General features: G+C 45.5%; 1 protein-coding gene across 5 annotated transcripts in view; it reads right to left on the bottom strand.

Annotated features, from left to right (window-relative positions):
- Positions 1–26,895, bottom strand: part of ITPR2 (inositol 1,4,5-trisphosphate receptor type 2) — a 1,367,642-nt gene that overhangs the window by 242,687 nt on the left and 1,098,060 nt on the right. The gene's annotated exons all lie outside the window — the stretch shown is intronic.

Raw genomic sequence — 26,895 nt, forward strand, 5'->3', positions numbered from 1 at the left:
TTTAATTTAACAGCAACAGTCAACACCAATAAATAAACAACAAATCCCAGATGGCGAAAGATATAAGCCAATGGGAAGAGAAACGTAGTCATTAAGAGATAGCCAATGAGCAAAGTATGCACATTATAATGACATCACTTGAATGCGAACAGCCCTCTTTTCTTACTTGAGAGGTTAATAAGAACGAAATAAAGGTAAAATAGATAATAAAATTAATAGAGACATAATGAGAGAGAGAAGTTCATGTAAAAAATTAATCAATCCTGGAAATGGTAAGATGACTGGAGGGACGCAACGACCAGACTTCCCAAGGAAACTTGAAGGGGAGGCAGCTCCATAACAAGAACCAACCAGAGTATCGGCAGAGTAATGAGGCCGGTTGAGATGGAGTTGGAGTCACTGTGACTGTGTCCACTTCTTCACGAAACCCCCCACCCACCACCAACAACACACCACAACCTACCGAATGTGAGACAAGATACCCATAGAACACATGAACGCCAAGCTCACACAAGCTCCACCCCATCCCCAACATTTGTGCCCACAACCTCACACAATGGCTAACAACCTGCGCAGACTCCCTCGCCCCACTGAAAAGTAACAACAACACCCGTACCATCAAGATCGCCCCCTGGTTCACCACTGAACTCCAAGCCTCCAAGCGTGAATGCCGCAAAACTGAGAAAGTATGGTGCCAAGAGCACTCAATGAACAACTTCTCCACCCTCAAAACGACCATACGGAAACACCACCAACTCATCCGGACCACCAAAAGGTCTTACTACAAAGAACGCATAGATAGTAACTCACACAACAGCAAGGAACTTTTTACCATCGTCAAAGAGCTCACCAAACCCAAATGCAGCACCATCGACCCCCCTCACACCCAAAACCTTTGCAACTCCCTCTCTAACTACTTTCACCTCAAAATCTTAGACATACACAACAGTTTCACATCATCCGCACCCACCGTCACCACTTCCGACATGACCAACAGCACAATGCCCCCCCCACAACGACCAACTACACACCTGGACCCCAACCGACGACGAAGAAAAGAAAAAAACCATGAACTCCATCCACTCAGACTCCCCCACAGACCCCTGCCCACACCACATTTTTAAAAAGGCCAGCCCAATCCTCGCTCCCCAGCTCCGCCCCATAATCAACAGCTCCTTCGATGCCGCAACCTTCCCAGACACCTGGAAGCACGCTGAAGTCAACATGCTCATCAAAAAACCCAAAGTAGACCCAGAAGACCTCACAAACTACTGCCCCATCTCTCTTCTCCGCTTCCCCGCCAAGGTCGCTGAGAAGATAGTGAACGTCCGACTGTCTCACTTCCTAGAGGAAAACAACGCACTTAACGCCTCCCAGTCTGGATTTCGCAAGAACCACAGCACTGAGACCGCCCTCATCGTCTACACTGACAACATCAGAACCAGAGTGGACAAGGGCGAGAATGTCGCCCTCATCCTCCTGGACCTCTCTGCAGCTTTCAACACTGTATGCCACCAAATTCTCTGCGCACACCTTTTCGAGGCAGGAATCTGACACAAGGCCCTAGACTGGCGCACCTCCTTCCTCACCGAAAGAACCCAGAAAGTCTGCCTCCCTCCCTTCCAGTCCCCAGCAACCAAGATCATCTGCGGGGTCCCCCAAGGATCCTCCCTCAGCCCTACCCTCTTCAACATTTACATGGCCCCGCTCGCCAACATCCTCTGCCCCCACAGAATCACAATCATCTCATATGCAGACAACACCCAGCTCATCATCTCCCTCACCAGGAAACCTTCCACCGCCAAGACAAACCTCCACCCCAGACTCCTTGGCATTGCCAAATGGATGACAGCAAGCCACCTCAAACTCCACTCCAACAACCAGAATTCATCTTCTTCGGCCCCAACAAGACAGTATGGGACAACTCCTGGTGGCCCACCGCCCTAGGACCAACCCCAGCACCCTGCACCCACGCACGCAACCTTGGTATCATCTTAGACTCATCTCTCTCCATGGCCCAGCAAATCAACACCATATCATCCTCCTGTTTCAACACCCTTCGCATGCTACGGAAGACCTTCAAATGGATTCCCATAGAAACCAGAAAAACTGTCACCCATGCACTGATCAGCAGCAGATTAGACTACAGAAACACCCTCTACGCTTGTTCCACAGCCAAGCTTCAGCAAAAACTCCAGCAAATCCAGAACGCAGCCGCACGTCTCATCCTCAACCTCCCACGCCACGAACACATCTCCGTTCACCTCAGATCCCTTCACTGGCTGCCCATCAGCAAAAGGATCATCTTCAAAGTCCTTATCCATGCTCACAAATCCCTCCACAACACTGGACCAACCTACCTCAATGAACGAGTGATCTTCCACGCACCTACTCAACTTCTCCGCTCCGCTGACCTCGCCCTCACCACAGTCCCCTGCATCCAACGCACCACCTGCAGCGGCAGATCCTTCTCCTACCTCGCCTCCAAGACCAGGAACTCCCTCCACACCAACCTACGCATGGCCCAGGACCTCCTGACTTTCAGAAAGCACCTCAAGGCTTGGCTTTTTGAGAAGTAAACGGCATCCCCCTAACCTCCCACAGTGCCTTGAGACCCTTTCGGGTGAGTAGTGTGCTTAATAAACTTTTTGATTGATTGATTGAGGGAAAAAACAAAGTTAAAAGATTGGGAAGGGATAATACTCACCTCCGTGTCTTTAATAAAATTAAAACTTTCCTTCATACATTACTAGGAAAATCTACATTTTATGTCAAGACCGGAGGCTCCTATTCTGCTTTTTTAAAGCGCATTAATTACAATTGAAGAAACATTGTCCACACGTTTACAATAAAATACTCTAAACACATTGCCAAACTAATCAGCTGATCTAAGAATGTCCTCTAAACGGGAACAAGCCCAGAAGGCCTTGGAGGCCATGGCTCCCCTGGAGGAGTGGGTCCCAAAGTAGAACTATCAATACCAGCAAGGGACATGATCCATCTGACTCAACGAGCCAGAGTAGGAAAAGACACAGGTTTGTAAGGTTTTCTAAAAGAGATCAGGAGTTGACAAAACAGAGGACGTTCTTAGTTCAACAGTTTTCTGTTCATAAACTTTTAAACATTGTCCAACACACAGTTTGGGATGATCAAGAAAATAGGGGTAAAACAATGACAGGAGGTGAGTTTTGGTATGCTGAGTCATAGTGAATAAACCACCTGTTGAAATAAATTTACGATAGGAAATGTCTAAAGCTCTAATATCAGACAGCCTTTTAATCAAAATGAGACATTACAACATTGTTAATTTTGTAGAAAGCATTTTTAAGGAATGACGGAAAGAAGAGAATTATCAGGCCATAACAAAAACAAATTCAAAACAATATTGACATCCCATAATAATTGACTGTATTTGGGAGAGGGAGATTAGAGAATTTTACCCCCTTCAAAAGTCAGCAAACAAAAGGATGTTCTCACACTGGGATTGCTGACCAATAGAGATTTATAGTGCAAAAAGACTTTCCTTTGGTAGCTTTTCCTGCGAGGAAGTTGATAACAAAGATTACATCCACAGAAAAAGAATTCATATCTTTTCCCAGACACCAGCTGTGCCATAAAGACCAAGCTGACTTGTAGGCCTTTGTAGTTCCTGGAGCCCAAGACTGTTTGATATATTCTGAAGCTTTTGACAAAATGAGCGGGAAAGATAGGTTATTCCGGAAATCTTCCACATGGACTGAGTAAGAAGATTGTCTAAAACTAGGTTGTGAGGACGATTCAGGGGGTCCAAAAGGAGATGGGGAAAGGAAGGAAGGAAGGAGAAAGGGGAAGCCTATGGACAACTCTAGGAGGGTTGGGAACCATACCTGGTCCTGCCAAAACGAAGCTATGAGCACTACTGTTGCCTGTAGATGACTGAACTGTGCAAGTAATCTGCTGATCATGAGAAAAGGCATAATTTAGGGAAAGAGACCAATCCTTTAAAAAGGCATCGGAGGCCAAGACTAATGGATCTGGGTGCCAACTGTAAAATTGAGACAAGAGGCAAAAAGATCTATTATCAGCAGACCCCATTTGTCCTGAATTGAGTGGAAAATCGAGGGATGGGGTTTCCAGTCGCTTGAATCCCAAAAATGGTGTGAGTGCCAATCCGCTACAGTATTGAGGTCGGCTGGAAGATATTCTGCATGAACCGAAACTTGTTTTGAAAGGCAATATTCCCAGAAGGCTTTGGCTAGCTCTGCTAAAGGTTTGACTTTTGTTTACCCTAAATGGTTTATATACCTTACTGCTGAAATGTTGTCCATCCTGAGGAGAACGGCACAACAAACTCTGTTCTTTGTAAGGCTTCTGATTGCAAATGAGCTGGCAAGCATCTCTAAACAACTGATATCCAACCTAGACTCCTCTAGTGACCATGTACCTCGAGTTGGTATTGGACCACAGTGGGCCTCCCAACCCATGTGACTTGCATCTTATTCTAACACAAGATCTGGGGTTGATGCAGAGATTGTTCTGCCATTCCAGGCGTCTAAATAGTGAATCCACCAGTGAAGTTCTACGGGAGAGTCTTGATCTAGAGTAATGGAATATGAATATGCAAGGCCCTTTCTTAAATGTTGGATTTTTAATCCCTGCAGAGCCTGATAATGCAGAGGACTTGGGAAGATGGCTTGGATAGAGGAGGAGATAAGACATACTAGTCGAGGGAGAGATCTGAGAGAAATAAAAGAACTACATAGAATCTGAAGAATTTGTGATTATATTGATTTTACCAATCCCAAAGGGAGATGTAGAGTGGCAGAAACCAAATTTATTTTGAAGCCCAAAAAATCTATTTGTTGGTTTGGAGACAGAAAAGATTTTTCTTTGTTGAGTATGAAACCTAGATCCTCTAAAAGGGAGCAGGTAAGAGGGATGTGGAACTGAAGAGATAGGTTCATTATGAGTATATCGTCCAGATAAATTATGAGTCTGACACCTTCAGTTCTGAGAAGAACTTCCACCGGTTTCATTAACTTGGTAAAACACCAAGGAGTTGAAGAAAGACTGAATGGAAGGGGATGTAAAATGGAAGAATTGGTCTAACCACTGAAATTGAAGACATTTTCTGTAATTCGTATGTATAGGAACAGTGAGATGTGTGTCTTGCAAATCCAAACAAACCATCCAATCGTTTTGAAGAAGGGTGTCCCTGAGGTGAAGAATCATTTCCATTCTCAAATGGCGATAAACCACAAATTGGTTGAAATATCTGAGGTTGATTACTGGCCGCATCTTTTTGTTTTTCTTCTGAACTAAGAAACTAGAGCTGGTAAAACCTGACGAATTGGGTTAACAACGAGCAATAGCTTGTTTTTGGAGAGGGGACTTTACTTCTAAAGAAATGAGGTCGAACATTTCTGTTGATAACCTTGACAGAAGAGGAGGGGAAGACTGAAAAGATTCTGAGTAAAGCTCAATAGCATAACCTTGAACCGTGTTTAAGACCCAAGGGTCTGCTGCGATTGACAACCATTTTGGAAGAAAAAAGCAAAGGTTATCCCCTATAGAAGGAAGGCCTGAATATACACTCACTTGTTTGGTTAGAGTATCTGGAACCTCTGCTGCGAAACCTCTGCCTCTTTGTGGGTAGAACTGAGGCTTATATTCCTGGTAGGAGGTATTGTAGGATACTCTGGATCCTTGGTTGTTGTAACCACAGCTGACAAACCAGTTCCTTCCTTTGCCGGCCCTGGCAAAAACCTGTTGTGAAAACATTTTCTTTAGAGATTGTTGGTCTTTATCCAGAGATGCAAAGGTGGAAACGTATTTACTCAACTCTTTGACAAAAGAGTCACTGAAAAGAAGGCCTTCCACCTTCATACCAGGATCCACTGTTGCAAAGTTAACCAATTTCAGATCCAATTTGGTCAGAAGTCCTTTCCTGTGTTTATGTGCGAGGGCAGAATTAGCATTGCCTAGCAGACAAAAAGCACGTTGGACCCAAGGCGAAGGTTCTTCAGGATCGATGCAATGTTCTCCAACCTAGCGGTCTCAGCCAGGTCACAAATTTGAGTAAGTGGGCCAACCACATCCAAACGTTTGTCCTGACAAGAGGACCATGCTTTATCCACACCCTTGCATGGGTCCTTGCCAAATTTGGTAAAAAATGTTAAGAGAGCTGGGTCAATGGTAGAGGTAATGGAGATTTTTTGCGAGAGAGAAGGACGAGTGCATTCGGATCATATCTTGGACCTGTTTTGTTTGTCCAAGGGAGAACGTAATCTGGAAGATGCGTATTCACCAACGTGATCCGCAGGGAACCACTCTCTAGAGTGCAGATGGTGGATATGAGTGGGGATCAAACATAGGGACTCCATCCGAGTCCATGACAACCTTAGGTTAAGAAACATCCTGATGTGATATTTTAGGTTTCTTTGTTGGAGGTGGAGATAACAATCCTCCATTATCATTGTCAGATAAGGCATCATCTGAATCCACATCAGCCAAATCATCCTCCGTATCCAGAAAAGAGGAGACCAAAATAGGGGATGAGATATGTTTAGCTTTTGTTGTACATTTGGTAGACACTTTTTGTTTTTCATGTATATTTCCCTCCTTAGAAGGAGGCCTGTGAGGAGCCATGTCCTCTGCCTTGTGTGAGGAAACCTCACCAAACCAATAACACCTAATTATGTTGTTTTTTCCGATTGTAAATTGTCTGAAGGGCGCTTTCTGCCTTGCCCCGCAGATTGGGCCACAATTGTCTTTGACATCATATTGAAAACAGAATTTTCCAAATGTTTTGATACTTTGTTCATTGAAGCAGAAACTGCCTATTGTATAGAGGCTTAAATAAAATTACTCAACATCTTTTTAATATTATTCTCCTCCTCCGGATCCTCCTGAATCAGAGGAGAGCTATCAATTTCCATGTTAAAAACAAGCATTAAAAAAAAGTGCCCAGAGCAGAGCCCTGCTGGGCAACAGAAAGAATTGATAGAAAAACCCTAGAAAGAGGGGCAGAAAGGGAATCTACATTTCTGATGGAACACCAAGCCACAAATTTCTTCCAACTGCAGACATATACCGTCTTGGTGGAGGAATGCCTGGCTGCCAAGATAACATCACAGACTTCAGGCGGAAGGTCAAAGGCTGTCAACTTCAGCTGCTTAATCTCCACAAAGGCAGAGACCAGACAGGTTCTGGTGGAGGACCCTCCCCTGCTGCTGCAACAGAAGATCCTCCTGAAGGGGCAGACTGATCAGAGGATTGATTGCCACGCTCAGTAGTTCAGGATACCAGACTCTCTGTGCCCAATCCAATCCAAGGATGGCTTAGGCCCGGGCATACTTGATTTTCTTGACAGGAGTGGTATTGGTGGAAAGGGATACAGGAGGCCTGAGGTCTACTCTAGGCAAAGCGTGGCGCTGAGCAAGAGCCACCTTGAAAATGACATGGCGCAAAACTGCTGACATTGTGCATTCTTGCAGAGGCAAACAGATTGCTGAAAGAGATCTTGTACCACCTCTGGATGGAGATGCCATTCATGAACTGCTAAATATCTGCGGCTGAGTTTTCCGCCTGGGCATTCGCAGAGCCCTCCAGTTGTTGAACCACCAGGGAAATGCCCTGATGTTCCAGCCATGTCCAGAGATGTAGGGCCTCTTGACATAGAGTCAACAGCCCCACACCACCTTGTTTGTTGCAGTCCCATATGGCGGTGGTGTTGTTCATGAACCTGCACCAGCCTCTCCATTGATGGAAGGAAGGTCTTCAATGTTATTCGGATCACCTACAATCCCAGCAGACTGACGTGGCGTCTGGATTCCCCTGGAGACTGCAGTCCTCTGATCTTAACCTCTCCCAGAAGGCTGTCCCATCCAAAGAGTGACGCATCTGTCACTACTGTCAGATCTGGTTGGGGAAGGGAGAAGGCTCTGCCACTGACCCAATTGAGGTTCGTCAGCCACCACTGCAGATCTTTTGAGTTCACTCTGAGATCTGGGCGATGTCGGAGAGATTTCCCTGAGGCTGTGCCCATTGGAACTTCATGTCCCACAGCTAAGCCCACATATGCCAACATACATTTGTCACCAGCAGGATGCAGGAGGCCATAAATCCCAGGAGCCTCATAGTCTGTCTCACCAATATCCAGTATGGAGGCTGAAACGTCTGTGTCATAGTCATAGTGAATATCCCAGACTTGCCACTCGGTAGGATAAGCCTGAAACCACACTATATCCAGAATAGCTCCAATGAAAGGGAGTCTCTAAAAAGGAGTCTGGTGTGAATTCAGCACATTTATAGTGAACCCCAGCGAATGCAGGAGGTTCCCATAGTCTGGAGGTGGGAGATAACAGCTGGAGGTGAGCCCGCCTTCAACAGCCAGTCATCGAGATAGGAGAAGGCTGACACCCCTGATCTCCGCCAATGAGGTGCAACCACCGCCATCGCTTTGGTGAACACCCAAAGGGTGCTGGTCAGATCACAAGAGAGCACGGCAAATTGAAAATGCTCATGGACTACCGTGAATCGCAGGTAATGTCTGTGGGCAGGCAGGACAGGAATATGAGAATATGTATCCTGCAAGTCCATCTCTACCATCCTGCCTACTGGTTGCAGGCCAGATAGAACTTCAACGAAGGTGAGCATTTTGAATTTCTCCATCTTGAGGAAGTAGTTGAGGGGCCACAGGTTTAGGATAGGAGGAAGGCTTCCGTCCTGCTTCAGCACCAGAAGGTAGCAGGAATAGCAACCACAACCTACATCTGGCATCGGGACCCTATCTATGGCTCCCGAGGCCAAAGGAGCCGCCACTTCCTAGAGGATAAGAGAAAGATGATCCTCCATCAGCCTCTCTTGAGATGGTGGCATGGGAGGAGGAGTAGTCAGGAAGGCGAGCGAGTAGCCCTTTAGGACCAACTGCAAAACCTACCTGTCTGATGTTATAGCCTCCCAGTGAGGCAGGTGATGATGGATCCTGCCACCAACTGGTGCCCGTAATGGTTTAAGGGCAGATTAGGAGGGTTTGGAGGCTGCAGCTGTGGGAGGGGTGGTGGACTGACCTGACCTCTGGCTGCCTGATGCACGTGGCTTGTGGATATCATGCCTTCAGCTGCATAGAGGCTGGGAAGCATGCACGGCACAGTGGCTGTGCGGGAACTGGTGCAGTTGGTATTCTATTCCATAGCCACGAAAGGAATGAACAGTCGACTGGGGATGACTCAGGGGGAAGATAACCCCAAGATCCGGACTGTAGCCCGACTGGCTTTAAATCTCTTGATGGCGAGTCTGCTTTGTGTCCGAAGAGATAGGAGCCATTAAAAGGCATGTTCATCAACAATGACGTGACATCCCCCAAAAGGTCAGTAGTACGTAGCCTGTGTGGCGCCTAAGGGCCACTGTCGACAAAACCATTCTGCCTAGCGAGTCAGTTGTGTCGAGTCCATCCACATCGAACTGTAAACTTTGCTGCATCTCTCCCACCTGCTGCTGCTTGGGAGATCACAGCCCAGATCTCCTCCAGGACAGTAGGCAGCACTTGCGCAACCATATACCACAGAGCATGAGAGTAGCGACCCAAAAGGCTTGTGGTGTTCACAGACCACAATGCCAGGCTGGCGGAAGAAAACATCTTCCTCTCAAGTGTTTCCAGCCTCTTAAATTCCGTACCCAGAGAAGCGGTGAGGAACACGCCAGGGTTGAAATAGGAGGTGGAAGCCTGGACCACCAAACTTCCAGGGGTGGGATGTTGCCTGGGAAAACCTGGGTCCCCTGGGGTAGGGTGGTGGCAATGGGTGACTGTCCTGTTCACAGGAGTCCCTGTGGTGGGTTTGGACCAAGTACCAAAAGGACATCTGTGAGGGCATTTGTTAAAAGGGAAAAGGGGTTCAGGTGGGCAAACTCCTGGCTGAAGCACCTCTGTCAAGACATTAGTCTTGACCGCCACTGAGGGCAACTGAAGGTCGAGAACCTCCGAAACCCTCCACACCACAATCACTAAAGACGCTCCCCTTCTTCATAGCCACGATAAGGGGAAAAAGCATGCTAGCACCTGGGGAAGTATCCAGACAACTGGCTTCACCCAGTTCCTCACACCAGTTCATGTCCTGTCCATAGAACTGGACTTCCAGGTCCAGTGACCACTCCTGTTCCTCCCCAAAGCCAAGCCCATAGGAATAGGACTCCAAATCTGAGCTGGGAGGCAAGGCTCCCGATGGTGCTGGATATGACATCAAGCGATGCCATGGAACCGGGGATCAAAATAGGGATGGCGCTGCTGGAGGGCACCCGGAGCATCAGCACTGGGACTAGCACCAAGTTAAGTTGAGGTGGCATGATCGGATTCGGTCCGGGTCTATAAGTGGATCCATAAGACCCCACTGGCACCTAGACCAGAGCCACTGGCATGGAAACAGCAAGGGCCCCTGCCATCCCTTGGGAGAATGAAGGCACGCTGGAGGGGTTAGGCCACCAAAATATGACACACGGTGTCATAAAACTTCTTGAGCTGGGTAGGGGTCGCACCGGCTCCCAGAAACTCGGGGAATCACAAAGTCAGCCCAGGCGAAGGCTCAATCACTGAGTAAGGTCTTGAATGTGGATGCTCCTGCGACTCATTGGACGCTTCTGTGTCTCGTTGACTGACAGATGCAGAGAAGTCAAACCACTCTTCAACTTCTTACGTTTGGACTTACCCGAGTGCCCCAAATATTTCAAATGGGACTATGACCTCAGACTCCGTGACCAATCCCAGGACCTTCCTCTAGACCGGGACCTCGATTAGTGTGGAGTGGCACTGCAGGTCACATTTAGCTTGAGGTATCGCTCCCTCAAAGCTTCGGGTTTATCGCTTGGCAGTGGGAACAGGAGTTCAGGTCATGGTCGCGCTTGAGGCACCACAGGCACCAAGGTGTGGGTCCGTCACCAACATCAGATGCTTAGAGGTGCTGCAGGTCTTGAAGCCGACCTTCCTAGATGACATACTGCTAACTCCAGGAAGAAAACCTCAAAAAGCTTCGACAAAATGTATATAAAAAAAAAATGTTAAACAAAAAAAAAAAGCTCAGTCAACTAAGATGACGTTACTTCTATCTGAACTCTCTAGGTGGCTCTGCCCTGAAGAAGTGGAGAAACAGAGAAACACGTGCTGGCAACTTCAGTGCTCAGGAATACGGATCACTGTAGTGTGGATGGCAATTAAAATGGGGAGCCAATGAGAATTATTCGCATTATTATTTGACTAAGTCCAATTCCCTATAGGATGTTTCCATTTGATTCAATTCTTACAATTTGATGTATTGGGAGCATCTCTATGGTTTGATATATTATGAATTGTGACCTGCTATTATAAAATTATACAGAAGTATTTTTTTCAGTAAATATCTGTTTATGGTGGAATTTGTATCGATTTATGTAGTAAGCTCTCTTCTCCCTGCAACCCTTTTGGAATGTATTAATATGTAGTCAGGTGGATAATATGACTTTTGTGGGTGAGTGTGCAGGGCCATTTCTCAGCTTATCTGTTTTTTGGGAACCAAATTCACTTCATGCTAGAGAATAAACCACACAATCACACCAACATCACTCAGTGGCTGGACCATGTGACGTTTTGGATGAAGTACATAGTTGGGAGTAGTAAGTCCAATATCTCGGAGTAGGATAGGACTATAAAATGGGATATTCTCTTGAGGTATCGGTGCAGGCAACTATGTCAAAGGAACAGGCGTGGATTGTGGTGCCAAACTGAAAGCCAGTTTCAGCATAGGAGCAAACCTTCAAGAGTGTTCAGCAGGCCTAGATGGCAGATCATCTAGTGGTAACCAACTGAAGGCCTCCATGGAGGTAGGCTGAAGGAGGCCAAAAATGGTCTCTCTAAAAACCTCAATCTGTTGTGACACCACCGATAGCCCTGGAAATTAAAGGTGCATCCGGATCAGTTGTGGGATAAGCTAGTAAGTGGGGGACTGGAACAAAGACTGTGAGGCACCTTAACATCCTTGCAATTTCTCACGCTGAGGGTGGCAAGACAGATAAACCTCCCTTGGGCCTTCTTTTGCTTCATTAATGTAGCATGACCAAAGGCCTTAAAATGTGGTTTCTCATGTTTAAGCTTCAACATGAAGTTTTTCTTGCACTGCAATGTTCTTTTCCTTTCAGGTGCATTTGTGTGATTTCCTAGTTAGTGAAAGGCATATTGTGAATTAGAGATAGTGAGGTCTGGGAGGATACTTTGGCAAGGACGAGAGGCACTAACAAACTAAAGAAGAAAAGACTCCTCTTCGTGTACTAGGAGTAGGGAGACACTCAAGGTCATCCGATGTTCCAACCGTGCGATGAGAGACTCGAGTTGATTTGCCAGTTTCAACTGTGAGAAGATGGAAAACTACTACTGTTGATGACATACATTTCTCCAAGGTTCTGTAGGTTTGCTATTGGTATTTTCAAGGTTAGTCAGGAGAAGATTCCCTTTAGACTCTGAGGGGTACAGTCCCCTCTACCCTTATTCTCTTTGTGTGGCTTTGTGCTATACAATGCCTCTCTTGGAGAACTAATATTGAAGTCTCTGTTATGCTGATACCCTCCTAATTTTCCCAGAACTAACTAGAGTTTCCCAACCTTGGTACAGTTTAGGTCTAAGTTAGATTACTTTAGATTTATCCAGGCTGAAACAAGAGAACCGAATCATCAATACCGATCATCAAATTCTTTTTCTATAGTACTGCCTCAATTAATATTCTTGTATGCCTTATGCTATTATCATTTTACCTTATATGATGCTTTGGTTCACCTTTGATTCTGTACTCATATTGTTTGTGTTTAAGATTAATTTATCTTAGTTTGGCCCTGGATTTGTAATAAAACTCATTTAATTTATCGTCCACTGGTCCTTAATGTGTGACCAAATGGGTTACACTGTTAATTAGATTGTGAAATTAAACTAACTCTCCTTTACCACTCAAGCATCCTAAAAAGATCCATCCGAAGAAGAAAGGCAAGAGCAGGGACCCAGCTGCATCACTTTCTTTTTCTCATGAAGCGAGGTTATGTGTTTTTATTGCCATTTTTCGACAACATCTTGCTCTTGTGCTCGTGTCTATGACCTAGGCCCTGTTTCTCACTTTCAATAAACTGAACAAATCTTACACAAAACTTAGCAAAGCCACCCCTATTCCATATCCTCTAACTAAATCTGCTGGCTAATCTAATGCAATTCTTTACACTAGATCAGAAATAGATGTATTTCCCTTGACGGCCAGCCCTTTCACCTTGTCCCCACTAACATGTTTAGTTACTCCATATAAAAACAATGGCAAGGGCACAGACTTGGTACTTAACAACTCAAAGCAACAACTGTGATTCTTCCCCCAACCACTACTTGCGAGCACAGGCTACTTAAGAAAGGTCTTCTGCCACACTCATACCTGTTTGAGGTGTTCTTGTCCCGGTTACCATTGTTGCCATCGTTTAAGGAGTTGTTTCCAAGGCAATGGACCTGCCATCGCTCTCTCTCTTGGGGGTTCACTTCAGGCTCTGGATTTTATACTACCTTCTTCCGGTGTGGTGATCAAGTGTGCTTTTCCCACTTTTTCAAATGTCAGTCTTAAGCGGGAGGCCTATCATATCAGAAACCTTTGATTCATCAGATTATCCATTATCTGTTTAATGTTGCTCCTCTTCACCAGGGTGATCCAGGTGGGAAGATGACCCTCATTCCTTGAAACCCTCTCAAATCATCTTTCAGTCTTTTGGGGGAATAGAGTTCACTTGTTCTGTGGAGGAAGCTATTATCTGTGGATGTTTTTGTGAAGTATCATCTCAAAGACACCTGTGAGACAGGTGTTATTGGTGTTGTTGTCCTTTTGCCATAGTGACCAGCACTCAAGCTAGCCCTTTACAGAGTAACTCATACTTAGACTGGGCTCCCAAGGCCTCGTTCAATCAACTGATATGAGGAGGGGGGTTAAGCAGCACACACTGGTGAAATCCAATTCATTATTACCGTGGTCCTCTGGGGATTATCTTACACTTGTTTCCCCTTTTTTATAGCAGTCTGGTCTTTCTTGTGATCTAGTCTGTCCGCTCCATGAGGCGCTATAATGAAAAGTTATGGTAACCTGCCCCATTCTCAGTGCTGTGGTTGCTCACAGTTACCCGACTCTTCTAGAGGTCACTCCAGAAAGAGGCAGTATGATCCATGTGCAAGAGTCTCTTGGCCCCAGTGTACCCTTTAGTACTCTTGAGCCATCACCTTTTGCTCTCTACTGCAGCTTCTTCTCACAAGGTCCTCTTCTTTTTATCTGCAGGGGGCCCGTTGAGAATAATCACCAACCTTGGGCAGTTTCCAGCACAATATTTCCAGAGGGTAGAATATGATCAGCTATTTTGTGCAGTTCACTTATCTCAAGGGGAAATCCTGTTATAGACTTTCACCACCACTGACCACTCGCCTTCAAGACTACATTTACAATGCTTGAAAGACCTGGTCTTGAGGAAACAATCTCACAGGTCACCAGCTCTGCCTGACTCCCTTACCTTGGTGTTGTTTCTTTCTCTTACCACTTCCTCCTACTCTTCATAGCTTTGAGACTTGGATACTCTTAGTTCTCTTTGCACTTCTTCCAGTTCATGGATTGTCTCCTGGTAACTGCACAGAACTTGCTGTTTCGATTTGGAGTTACTCCTAATCACTGGGCTGGGTCGCCACTTTGTCTGCTTCGCTCTACTGCAGCACAGAGGATTGTGCTTGATTGTTTGAATTGTATCTGCCTTTTTTCAGTTAAAAATCTTTATTGGTATTTTTGCATAATCCAAACATGAAAAATATAAATACAGAAAGAAATAGATGGTGCATCAAATACAAATCAAACATACGAAATACATGAAAGAAAAAAGATAATCAATCAAATAGGATTGTGGGAAACCTTATACACTGTTAGGATAGTCGATCAGTGTCATGACAAGGGAGTAAAAGACAGAGAGTGGAATATACAACCTATATGTGTAGCTTAGCATGGGAATGATGAAAAATGCTTTAAAAAATATTTTGAAGACAATGTGTTACAGCACTTGAAAGAGTCCAGTTTGAAAAGGATCTGCAGTATAACGGAGTGACTACAGATATACTATATGTATAGTGTAGGTGGAGCAGGCTTAAGTAACAAACAGGAGGAGGTGTATGATTAAAAACAAGGGAGAAACCTCATGGTGGTTTATTGTTTCTGAAGTAGGTGACAAGAGTACTTCATAAGAATCTATGTTGTGGTTTTCATGTGGAGTGGTAAAGTGTGATATTATCTGGCCCCCTCTTATGTGTGCAGTCCAATTAAACCAACCTTTGAAAGAATAAGGTGGAAGCAGTGTCCTTCCAGTTGGTAAGTACAAGCTCCAGTTTGAAGGATGTCTAGTAGTAGTGCATCATTAGTTGAGCCTACTCGAGAGCATAAACCCCCCTTAACCAGAGAGTTAAAATCACAGTTAATCAGAAAGTCAAATATTCTGTCTCACAAAATGTAGCAACTGTGCTGCAATGAAAAAGGTGTGGTATATCTCCAATTTCCACATTACAGTTCCAGCAAATTGGATTATCTTTGCGGGCTAGTTTATGTAGTCGTGAGGGGGTGAAATATATCCTGTGAAGGAGCCAATATTTGGCCTGGGACAGGACAGGAATGATTTTGTGGAAGACAACCGATTTCCAGATTAGATTCCATTCATCCTGTGGAAAGGGATTAGATTTGTCCCATTTACCCTGTGTGGCCAAGTAAAAACGTGTACAGGAAGGTTGTAAGAGTTTATACAAATTTTAATCCTGATGCCCAGTTTTGTTGGCTAAATTGAGCAGTGTGGGAAGGGATGGACCCTGTAAGGAGGATTTAGATTTAGATATACAGGGTTTACGTCTGAGAAAAACATCTAAATCTATGTCCTCTATTTTACATAGATTCGAAGTTCCTAAAAAGTAAGTGGGAAGTTTCTTGGGCCTAATTGTTTCAGAAAGTGGATGCCATTAGAGGACCATGATTTCCAAAACAATGAATTGTCTTCAATCTTGAATAGTGGGTTATTCCAGAGAGAGCTCAGATTAGATAACTTTATAGGGAAGTCTAAGAGTTTGTCTATTTTCAATAAGGCCAGTTTGGTATTTTGAAATATGTATTTGGCCAGAAATTATCCAGGAAAGCAGTGAGGTCCTGCAAATGTGAACTACTGCTTCCGATTTATGAGTCGAGGTCGAAGGGCCAAAAAGCCTTTTCTAGTATTAAAAGTTGATTTTGAGACATCCTATGAAATATATATTTTCTGGCCATTCCAAAGGATATGATTATGCTTGCACATATAGTTCAGGATCAGCTTTGTGTGTTAAAATCATGAAGGTTTAAAGACAATTCAACTTGTGATTAATTTGTTTGCGAGCTTGAATTATGAAACACATTTTTGCTCAAAGTCTTTGGTGAAGGAAAGTACAGTAACTAGCTGTAGCCATATTTCCAGAAAGGAAAAGAAAAACAGGGGTGAGAGGCTTCCATTCCTTCTGGAATGCCAAATATATGCAGATTCTGTAGGAAGCTGGCTCTTTATATGATATATCTAAGTGAGATATATCGCACAGAGTGTCCGGGACTCCCTTACAAGTAGATAGGGGCATGCTCTAGCAATCCCAATGTGCTCCCTTAGGGGGCAGTGTGGTCAAGCAGTCTTAGGCTTATCAGAGAGGAGAGTGAGACATCAGCAACTACACACATACTCAATAAATGAGACACATGACTCAAGAAGAACAACACCAATTTACAAAAATAACAAGTATCTTTATATATGTTGTGGCACCAGGATCAATTTGATCAGGTAAGTATTTTTTGCAAGAAAGATCTTTACAGTTTTGAAAAGTTGAAAGTGCAATTTCTGAAAAGCTGCAATGTTATCCTATGGGTAGAAAAACAAGTACTGCATTCAGGTGTAGTACAGCGACTCATGGGACCAATCTCTTGGACTTAAGTTAAGTATTGGGCAAGGGTCAGGACCACACCAGCAGGTCACACCGGGCGCTAATGGGGCGGCCAGTGCAGAAGTGCAGTATGACGCTGGGCGCCCAATGTTAGTCAATGGGGATCGGTCCAGTTGTAAAGATGCTGCAGGTGAGGCCTAAGGATCCAGTCGGGGGAATTAACAAGTGGGTTCCACTCTGGAGATGTCCGGGGACGTGGGGACACCTCGGGTCCTCTTCTCCGTGGACAAGGCCAATGAGTGCAGAAGTGCTTTGAGGCGTTGGGTTTTCTTCACTGGAGCACTCACAGTTGTTGGGGCCTGAGTGCAGAGACTGTAGGAGGCACCAGTGAGTCCACAGAGGGCAAGTCCAAGGTAGGCTTTGTCTCTGGAGGGCTGGGAAACAACACTGACACCGTTGGTCCGCTTCAACATGGACAGTGCTTTCAGGTGTTGGGTTTTAGACAGTCTGGAGTCCTTGCATTTTGTCTTGGGGTGCCTGCAAGATGCAGGGAAGCAGGACTTCTTCGGAAGTAAGATCAGTCCTTGCCAATTGGGTCCATCCAATACGACATTCACTTTGCATAAGGTCAGAACACTGGCACAGAGGTCTGGCTAGGAGTTCTCAGTGCACTATCAGAGTGAAAAAAACTGCAGTATCCGTCCAAAAATGTGGGGGTGGACATGCAAAAAGAGGCATTTCCTTACAATGAGTCAGAGAAAATTCAGGAATGTCGTACATTTGTATCAAATATTCTGATAGAGATGGTATAGCTGCCTAGGATTTCATCTAATACTCACCTGAGTACATACCAGAGTGCAAATAAACTGCAGTTCATAGTTGCCCTCAATGTCATGAACTAAAGTGAATTGACTTATTTCAGCTAATGCTTTTCAATCCTCATAATTATGATCTACCAGTGTTGCTGCCGGTAAAAAGTTTATTTTCAGTAACTGAGGTTCTCACACTTCATGGTTCACTTACCAAAAGTTTCAGAGGCCAGCCCAAGAAAGTGAGCCCATCGGTTCCCTTATGAGTTTTACTTCAAGGACCAGGAAAAAATAATTTCTTAGCAAATGCTTAAAGCAAGCATCCAATTACTGTTAGTCACCTTGTGTATCATTAGAGACACATCAGTGGCAGCTCACAAGCTCCGGGTCTGATCTGATAATGTTCCTGCTCTATATCTGCGAGAAAAAACTATAACAGCAAAGCCTAACAAGGCACCAAACACCAGAAAGATGCCTGCTCATGGTCTTTCTTGCAGCTGTGGCAGCAACATCATAAAGAACATATGAGCCTTTGATTCTGTTGAAATTTAATTACGTACAGTTCATACTGTCACTGTGATTCTGTAGCTTGAACTATGATGTGTGTAGGCTATTCTGAAAATAACATCTGAGTCAACAGAACACTACAGAAATCTTTAAGTCTGTCAGCTAAAGCAAATGTGAGATATTTTTTCAAACTATTCTTGAAACTAAAAATGCTGGAATACAACAGACCACATTTTTTCATCTGGTAGTTCTTGTGATAGCCATAGCCAAATGCGTTCTCTAATCTAGTTTTTCCTCCTATTCTGCTGATCTTTGTATCATATTTATGTCAATTTAAATTCCTGAAACATTCTGTCAACATCCACGATTACATAAAATTATGCAAGTACGTTATTTCAAAAGCCATATTGGCAATTACTAAATATGTGTCTATTATTAATAATGTACATTGATTGTTTTCAATCATTAATGATTGGGTGTTGTCTCCTTTGCTATTTCATACATTGAAAGTTGACAAGATAGATCAACTGATGATTTGCCAAAACCAGTCATGTTTGTTACACTTTCCCATTTCATGTTTCTTAAATTGTAGCTGTGCTATTGTGGAGTATCCCAGGCCTACTGACAGCCCTATTTTAATAGCAACCTTCAGGGAGAAAGGAGGAATAGGAGGAATTGCAGTTAAGGTCATCAGAATGACTAAAGAAAAATGGCATATTTAGTTTAAATGGATTCGCTGATGGCAGGGTATTCCTTGTGTTAAAGTGACAGTAACTTGTGAGTGATATGATGAGGAAAGTATTATGCTCAGACAGACAAAATCCAGAGAAGCACTGGAGTTCAAAGATGATGTGAGGTACCAGTGACAAGTTAGAGAAACGTGAGCAGAAGAAATGGGCATGTATTAGGTATCAGACGGCCCTGAAAGTGCCCCACAACCACAGAAATGTGCCAGAAACTATAATAAATACCTTCGCTCCCACCAATGAAGCTGATAATGCTATGGCATGACTGATCAATTGAGGGAGTAAGATTTTTACGCTAGAATCCACAACACACATTAACTCCCACACATTAACTCCCCCCTCCCTTCACTTCTCAAATCCATACATGCACAATATGGCCCAGAGAGTTTGGCCTCCGTTTTGACAGAGGCTCATTACGCAAGACCATCAATATCACTTCCCCATATAAAGCAGTCGTGTCTCTCATAGGCCAGTTTCTGCTGAGACATGAGAAGCAGAGCTCACCTTATTCTTGCCATAAATAAGTGACTTTTCAAAATACTAGTCTGCAGTTGATCCCACTGACCACATCCCACTGACCACCCCTTGTTCTATAATGCACATCAGCATGATACACCACTGTATGAAGCTTCCAGTTACGATTACACACATAAAATGAACCCCCAAAGAAATTGAGCTGGGTTTCATGATATCTAGGTTTTAATCAGGATAAGAATCCCTCCTAACCCCAGCCTACCTCCAGTGGCCTGTAATTTGGAGCCTTACATGTCTTAGTTCCATGTAATATACATTTCTCAGTAATTACAATATCAAGAGCCTATATATCTTACAGTAAACATTGATCAAATGAGAAAATATATTACAGTCAGCCACTACCACCCAACTTACCGTTAAGCCTTCAGTTTTTAATTTTGCATGTGTTCACTCTGGGAGACATTGTAAACATTTCAGCTTTACAAGAATACCCTACTCTAATGCCCCTTCTCCCACAAAAAAAAAAAATATTATGACTTAGTTATGTATGTCACATTTTTCGAACATGAACTATGCAACCACTCGGTCCGGCAGAAGATTTTACCTTATATGGCACATTTCCCCATGAGTCCTAAGGGCACCACTTCAATAGGAAGTGGAAAATACAACTACCCCATTTCAACCTTCCCCTCATCCCCAAGTCCCTTCAGCATTATATGCAGTCCTCAGGAGATAAAGGAACCCAAGTGGCAAAAGGAAAATTGTGTTATCCTCTATACCACACTTTCTCTGCAATCTTACCTCCAAAGCAAGTTAGCATCCACAAATACATCCTTTGCACCCTTAAAGGTTGGACCAGCCCAGACCACATTTTTAGCATCTGCCAGCAAGTGAGATAAATTATAGTCCCATGACACAAATGGGGCACATTGTGTATGTAATGCAATCATTCTCCACGCAACTCACCTGAAAATGGAAACTAGCAATCTTCGTGACCACTTAATACATTTGTTCTGTAGTGGAAGACCACTCAAATCTGAAATGCCTAAAACAATGGGCTGAATATATGCCACACCCAAGCGTTTTTACCATAATATATTTCTCTGATATACTATATTTTTAGGTAGAACCTGGGCTGTTGCATGACTTCAAGTCGTTATTCCTCTACAGCTTCTTTTAAGCGCAATGTATACTTTGTTCACCTATATCTTATAATAATCCAACTAAGGTCACAAACTCAGTTAATGGAAGCCCCTTTCAACCAAAAATAAACATATCTTTGCCTCAGCACATGTATTTTGGGATAATCTAAACATACGTATTTTTTTATAAGCTTTATTCAGGTTCCACTATAGATACCTCAAGTGGCAGCATTTCAACTTCATTTTTAAAACATTGTACATCGAAAATTACTCTAATGCTATTTTATCTACAGTGATATAACTGGTCCCTTTTTCACATGACTCCCCTCACATAACCTGAAATACCTTTGTGCAATAAACATAACCTCTTTTCATGTTATTACAAATGATACAGCCATTAATGTCTTAGCCTTATGTTTACATTGGCAGTTGTTAATGATAGTGTACACAAAACTCTGGCAAGAATGGTGCAAAATTGAGTCAAAGCAGAAGGAGGTGGATGCCCTTTTCATTAGGTGTTGCTATCCCCTTTCAACTCCATTCTTAATCTGTAGACTTTCTCTATGAAGAAACGTGTGGAATGTCTTCTTTCTCCTTCCTTTGCCTTTACTATGAGACTTTCTGATGTTATATCTGCAGCACCTTATTTAAAGAACTTGTGTGGCAGTTTTCAAGTCTTTTTTGCTTAATTGAATATTTACACTCATAATTAGAAATTGTCCAGATGTTAATTCTACTTATGGCTATCTTGCATTGATAGAGTATCACATGTTTGACAATCAAGTGCTAGAAATGAGTAAGGCATTTTCTTACCAAAATGTTAATTCACAGGACTCATAAAAGGAGAGTTTAATACAATTCAGTTGCTTATTTTGACTTAACATGTGGCTTTAAGCAGCATTAAAACCCTTTTGGATGCACAGAAATTAAGAAGCATGCCCATTAAGGTTACGTTCCTTTTGATTTTAATGTAGAAAGTGTTAAAACGTAGGTAGCACCTCTTGCCATTCAAAGTCATGGTGAGGAACAAATATTTAGGGCCTCATTATGAGGCTGTTGGGCGGTCAGGATCGCTGCTGCTTTGGAGGTCCAACCGCCACATTAAGAACCCGCCCGTTAGACTGCCAGGGTGCCGCTATCACTGCCGGGATATATGATCCCGACGGGCTGGCGGTCACGGAGGTCAGAATAAGCCAGGGTGGCACTGCATGCAGTACCACCCTGCTGATTACAACCTTGTTCTCCACCAACCTTTTCATGGCTTATTTACCGCCATTAAAAGGCTGACAGAGAACAGGTACAGGGGCCACAGGGGTCCCCTGGAAAGCACCCTTGCAATGTTTACTGTCTACTATGCAGACAGTGAACACTGCAAGAGAGATGGTGCATGCTGCGGTGGCAGCATTGCTGCCGGCTCGGTTACGAGCAGGCGACAATGCTGCCGCCAGTTTCCCGCTGTGCCCAGCATAGCCCAGCCCAGCGTAAAACTCGTAATGGGTCCGGTAAGGTGGCAACCTACCTATCAGAAGTTCGACGGACGGTTCAAACCGTCCGATGAACACCTAATCAGACCCTTAGTTTACAGAACAAGCATCTAAACTACATGTAAAGTTGAATGTTTAACTATTGAATTGGGTCTTCAAAATTATTTTTAATCAATTTTAACTGTGGAATAATTACTTTCCTTACTTTCTAGGTGGTTACTTTTTGGCCAGTTTGTAACAAGCTTTAAAACAGAGTATGACCCACTGGGAGCTAGTGTGCTTCTGCTCTGCCCGACCTTTCTTCACACCCACATAACCGACAAAGAGTTGATCATCCACCGGGAACTCTTTTGTATAATCAAGGTAGAAAGCCAACACTCTTTTTGGGTGCAGACAGTGGAGTCTCTCTTCCAATATGGAAGTGCATAAGAAGTAGGCAAGGTAATGGATTGGCCTACATGAAAGGGCGCAACTACTTTTGGCAAAAAGGAATCCCTAGTGCAAAGCACCACTTTGTCAGGATAGATGGAAAGGTAGGGTAGCTTAGATGACAATACCTGCAGCTTACTTACCCTGCAGGCAGATAAATGGCCAAAAGGAAGGCTGTTTTTAGAGTGAGAAGCCGAGGACAATTGTGGAGAGGCTCGAAACTAAATTCAAATCCCAATGGGGCATAATGAATGGAGATGGAGGAAACATATGAGTAAGGAACCTATTTGCAATTGGAGACTTATACAAGGAAGGTTGATCAGGCAACCTGGGAGCGTGGCTTAGAGCCCATGGCGTGGGGAGCGAAAACGCAGAGCTTCGGTACGGCAACCCCCGTCTAAGTCCATCCTTTAATAATGGCCCTGGAGCCACAGTAGCCTTGACACCCCCCCCCCAATATGAAGTTGGAAACGGCGCTTGAAATAGTGCAGCAAGGCACTACAGCGGGGCTCAGAACCAGGCCATCGGAGAGATGAGGCCTGAGAACGTCCACGTTCAAGATGGCAGGCATGATTTAAGTCGCGAGGCGAGGGCCGAACGTGGGCCCTGCCCATCACCAGAGAGGGTGGAAAAGGCACAGGAGACGAGCGGAGGGACTTGGGAGGCGCTGCCTACAACCCAGCTAAGTGAGGGCCCAGGGCACCTGCCCAGAGAGTGGCAGGAGAGAGCGGCCCAGCTGCAGCTGGCGAGGAAAGCAGCTGGCACCTCCGCTCCTTCTCCCTGAACAAACATTGACAGCGAGTGGCGGGGTCCAGGTGGAGAGGAGGGGGACGAGCACACACGGTGGAGACCTCTGCTCCCTCCCGCCCCTGAGCTGGCAATGGGCTGAGTGGAGTGGGCGGTGGCGGCCCCCACTAAGGAGGAGAGAGAGCGACGTGACCAGAGAAAGCGGAGTGGGCGGTGGCCTCTGTGGCTCGAACCACCCAGGCCTGAAGAGCAGTGGCTGTGGCAGTGGCACCGGAAACTTGGAGCTGCCTGTGACCCGGGAGAGTGAGAGTTCGGGCACCAGCCAGGAGTGTACCGGGAGAGAGCGGACCCAACTGCTACCAGGAAAAGAGAGGCTGGCGGCCCCACTTCTTCCGACTGTGCGGACAAAGACAGTGAGTGGAGGGAAATGGGGAGAGTGCCAACAGTGGGGGCCTTTGCATTCCCCTCTGCCCCAGAGCTAACAGTGGGCTGAGGGGAGTGAGCAGTGGTGGCCTCCTAGAGGAGGAGAGAGAGCAGCGTGCCAGGAGGGGAAAGAGGGGGCAGCGGTCGCAGAGGCGGGAGCCGCCCAGGCCTGAATTAAAGCAGAGGGGGAAGCAGCCTGATAAATTGGCAACTGAAGATCACCGGCCCTGGAAGTGGAACGGGCCTGACCGTAGTGAACGCTGGGGATAACCTGGGGCGGGGTGCACGTCCCCTGCCCCCACCGCCTATTGAGACAATGAATCTGGTGCAGACCTGGAGACATTAGGCTCACAAAGGAGACGTTGGAATACCCTACAATATTTGAGTGCGAGCGAACTCCACTGAAGCGCCACGTGCAACCTGACGTAGTGGAGAGGAGGGGCATGGGGGATGTGGGCTCGCACCTGGGCCATCCTCGACAGAAGCTGCTGGCGAGACTTTTCGTAGAAACACTGGGCAGCACTACCGCCGGGGATGGGCAAACTCAACAGGAAAAGAGAGATGGCAGGAGACAACAGGCTGCAGCCTGGCTGCCCTGAGACATTGAACACTAGAACTGAACAACCGACATTTGTGAGCAGGCTTGCTGCAGACCCCTCCCTGGGGGACATACTGCAGGCTATCATAACCTCTAGGGAGGTTTTGGAGTCCAAAATATATTCAATGACAGCTGACCTAGGCCTGCTGCGTGAGGATCAACAATGACTGGCAGAGAGAATCACAACGACGGAACAAGAAATGGTGGACCTTAAACCAGCACTATCAGCAGCAGGGGACCGGCTGACCGCCTTGGAACAGCAGGTGAAGGTCCTGGTGGTCCGTGCCGAGGACGCCGAAAATAGATCACATTGAAACGATATCTGAATAGTGGGACTGCCTGAAAAGATTGAACACAACAATATGACTAAGTACTTCGAGAATTGGATCTCCACGGAGGTGGCGCCAGAGAGCTCATCACAGTTTCATGCATCGAGAGGGCACACAGGGTGCCGACTAGTCCGCCTCCTCCCAGGGGCCCCGTCGTGGCTGGTGGTGGCCCGGCTGCTGCATTACAAAGACTGCGACCACATCCTTGGACAGGCCCGGAAAAGGAAAGAGATGAGAGTAGAGAACAGCGTGGTCCGCATATTTCTGGATTTCTCCAGTGAAGGGCAAAAACAGAGGGCCACATTCCTAGAGGTCAAGAAGCAACTGAGGACATTAAATATTCCATATGCTATGCTCTTTCCTGCCACACTGAGGGTGGCGAAGAGGCGGGGAGCGAGATTTTTCCAAACTCTACAAGAGGCACAAGACTGGCTGGATGCCCGAGCAGGAGCTGTAGATACCTGCACACACTGGAGAAACTGACCCAGGAGCCAGCGACGGTGGTCCTGGAGACCCTGGCGCAGCAAAGCAGCACCCTCCCTGGAGGAGGCACAGGAGAGACTATGCGCTAGTGCAGCAGTGGCATCGTTGAGTGGAGGGGAGTCCAGCCCCCAGTCGGAGGCAACAGGAAGATAAGTGCGGCAGTCGGACTCAGAAGGGGAATCTGAAGGCTTGACAGCACCAAGCATGGAACTACTGGAGGTGATGCCAGGGGCCTCTGATGACATCATATGACACCTCTTCAGGGGACTGGGAAATACATTGAGAAGCCTGTAGCAGGAAACCTAAGAAACAATGGGTTACGTGGCTCTGGGGCCAGAAGAGTCTGGACAGAGGGCCATGCACCACCACAGGTTTGACCACACGCACCTCACAAGAAGCGATTCTTGATCACAACTAGTTTGGATGGGGGGTTGTTTTTTCACCTGTCCTGGGGTAGGGGAGTTGGGATATTTGTTGATTGCTGTTTTAAGTGAACCTGGCCGCTGCACTTCCCAACGAGTAGTCCTGAAGAAAAATACTGTATCTACACGACCAAGCTATGGCAAGAGGACAGAAAATAACAGTCACATAATAATGGAACCTAATGGGGGGACTCGCAAAACTATAAGTGGTATCCTGAAATATTAGGGTTATGCACAATATGACTAAACGGTACAAGGTATTTTCCTATCTGCAAAGAAGGGGGACCCATATAGCGATGATGTAGTACTCGGCATACTCTAATATGGATCAGAGCAGGAGTCCCTTTTCAGAAAACAGGAACACACATCGACGCAAATGGGCGCTATGTAGTGGTCGCTGGCAGGCTGGGGGGGCAGGATATGGCACTCTTTAGAATATATGCACCAAACACAGACAAGAGTGCATTTCTGGAGCACCTCTCGGGCACATTGGCCCCCTCACCTAATACACGCAGTATTGATCGGGGGGACTTAACTGTGCGGGCTAAGGGAATCACCGATGGGTACAATAGCCAAAAAATTCAAAGAGTGGCAGTCTGAATGGCAGCTGATAGATTCCTGGAGACACCTTTACCCAAGCACCAGAGATTATTCCTTCTTTTCTACTATGCATGACTTGCACATATGCTTAGATACCTTTCTCTGCACGCCTGAGGTACATAATCAGATCCGGGAAGTGGAATTTTTGGAGAGGACAATCTCTGACAACAATCCTGTTCTTCTCCAACCTGGCCCCACAAACCAGAATACCTTCAGGACCCAGCCTTCCGAGAGCAGGTGGGGGAAAACATCAGAAGCTTCTTCGAGGAAAATGTGGCTACTGCCCATCTTCCCAGACAATGTGGGACACATTTAAAATAGTAATCAGAGGGCGATGCATAGTCGCATCAATGCGAATTAGGAAGTCACTACTAGGGGAGATCAGGACAGCAGAAGCTGAGTTACGCATGCTAGAAAAACAAACACCAGAGCATCCCGAGCTGCAAAGGGAGGCGGGCGAGGCAAGGGAGAAGGTAGCAGAGTACGCGGAGAGACTCCACTGCTTCAACTATAAACATTACATGGTAAGAGCCCATGCTGAGAGGGACAAAACAGTGTTAGCGTGGCTGGCCAACCCTTTAAAGTGGGAAACTCCAATCGTAGAGATCATCACCCCTACGGAGCACAAGTTATACCGTCAGGAAGAGATCAACCGCCACTTCATAGAGTACTACACCACTCTTTACACAGGAGTCATGCAGGGGGAATGGGAAGACATATGAGCATTCCTAGAACCACTCTCATACCAACACCCCACTGAGGAAGAGAAAGA

The sequence above is a fragment of the Pleurodeles waltl genome, chromosome 4_1 (genome assembly GCF_031143425.1).
Source record: "Pleurodeles waltl isolate 20211129_DDA chromosome 4_1, aPleWal1.hap1.20221129, whole genome shotgun sequence".
Taxonomy (NCBI): domain Eukaryota; kingdom Metazoa; phylum Chordata; class Amphibia; order Caudata; family Salamandridae; genus Pleurodeles; species Pleurodeles waltl.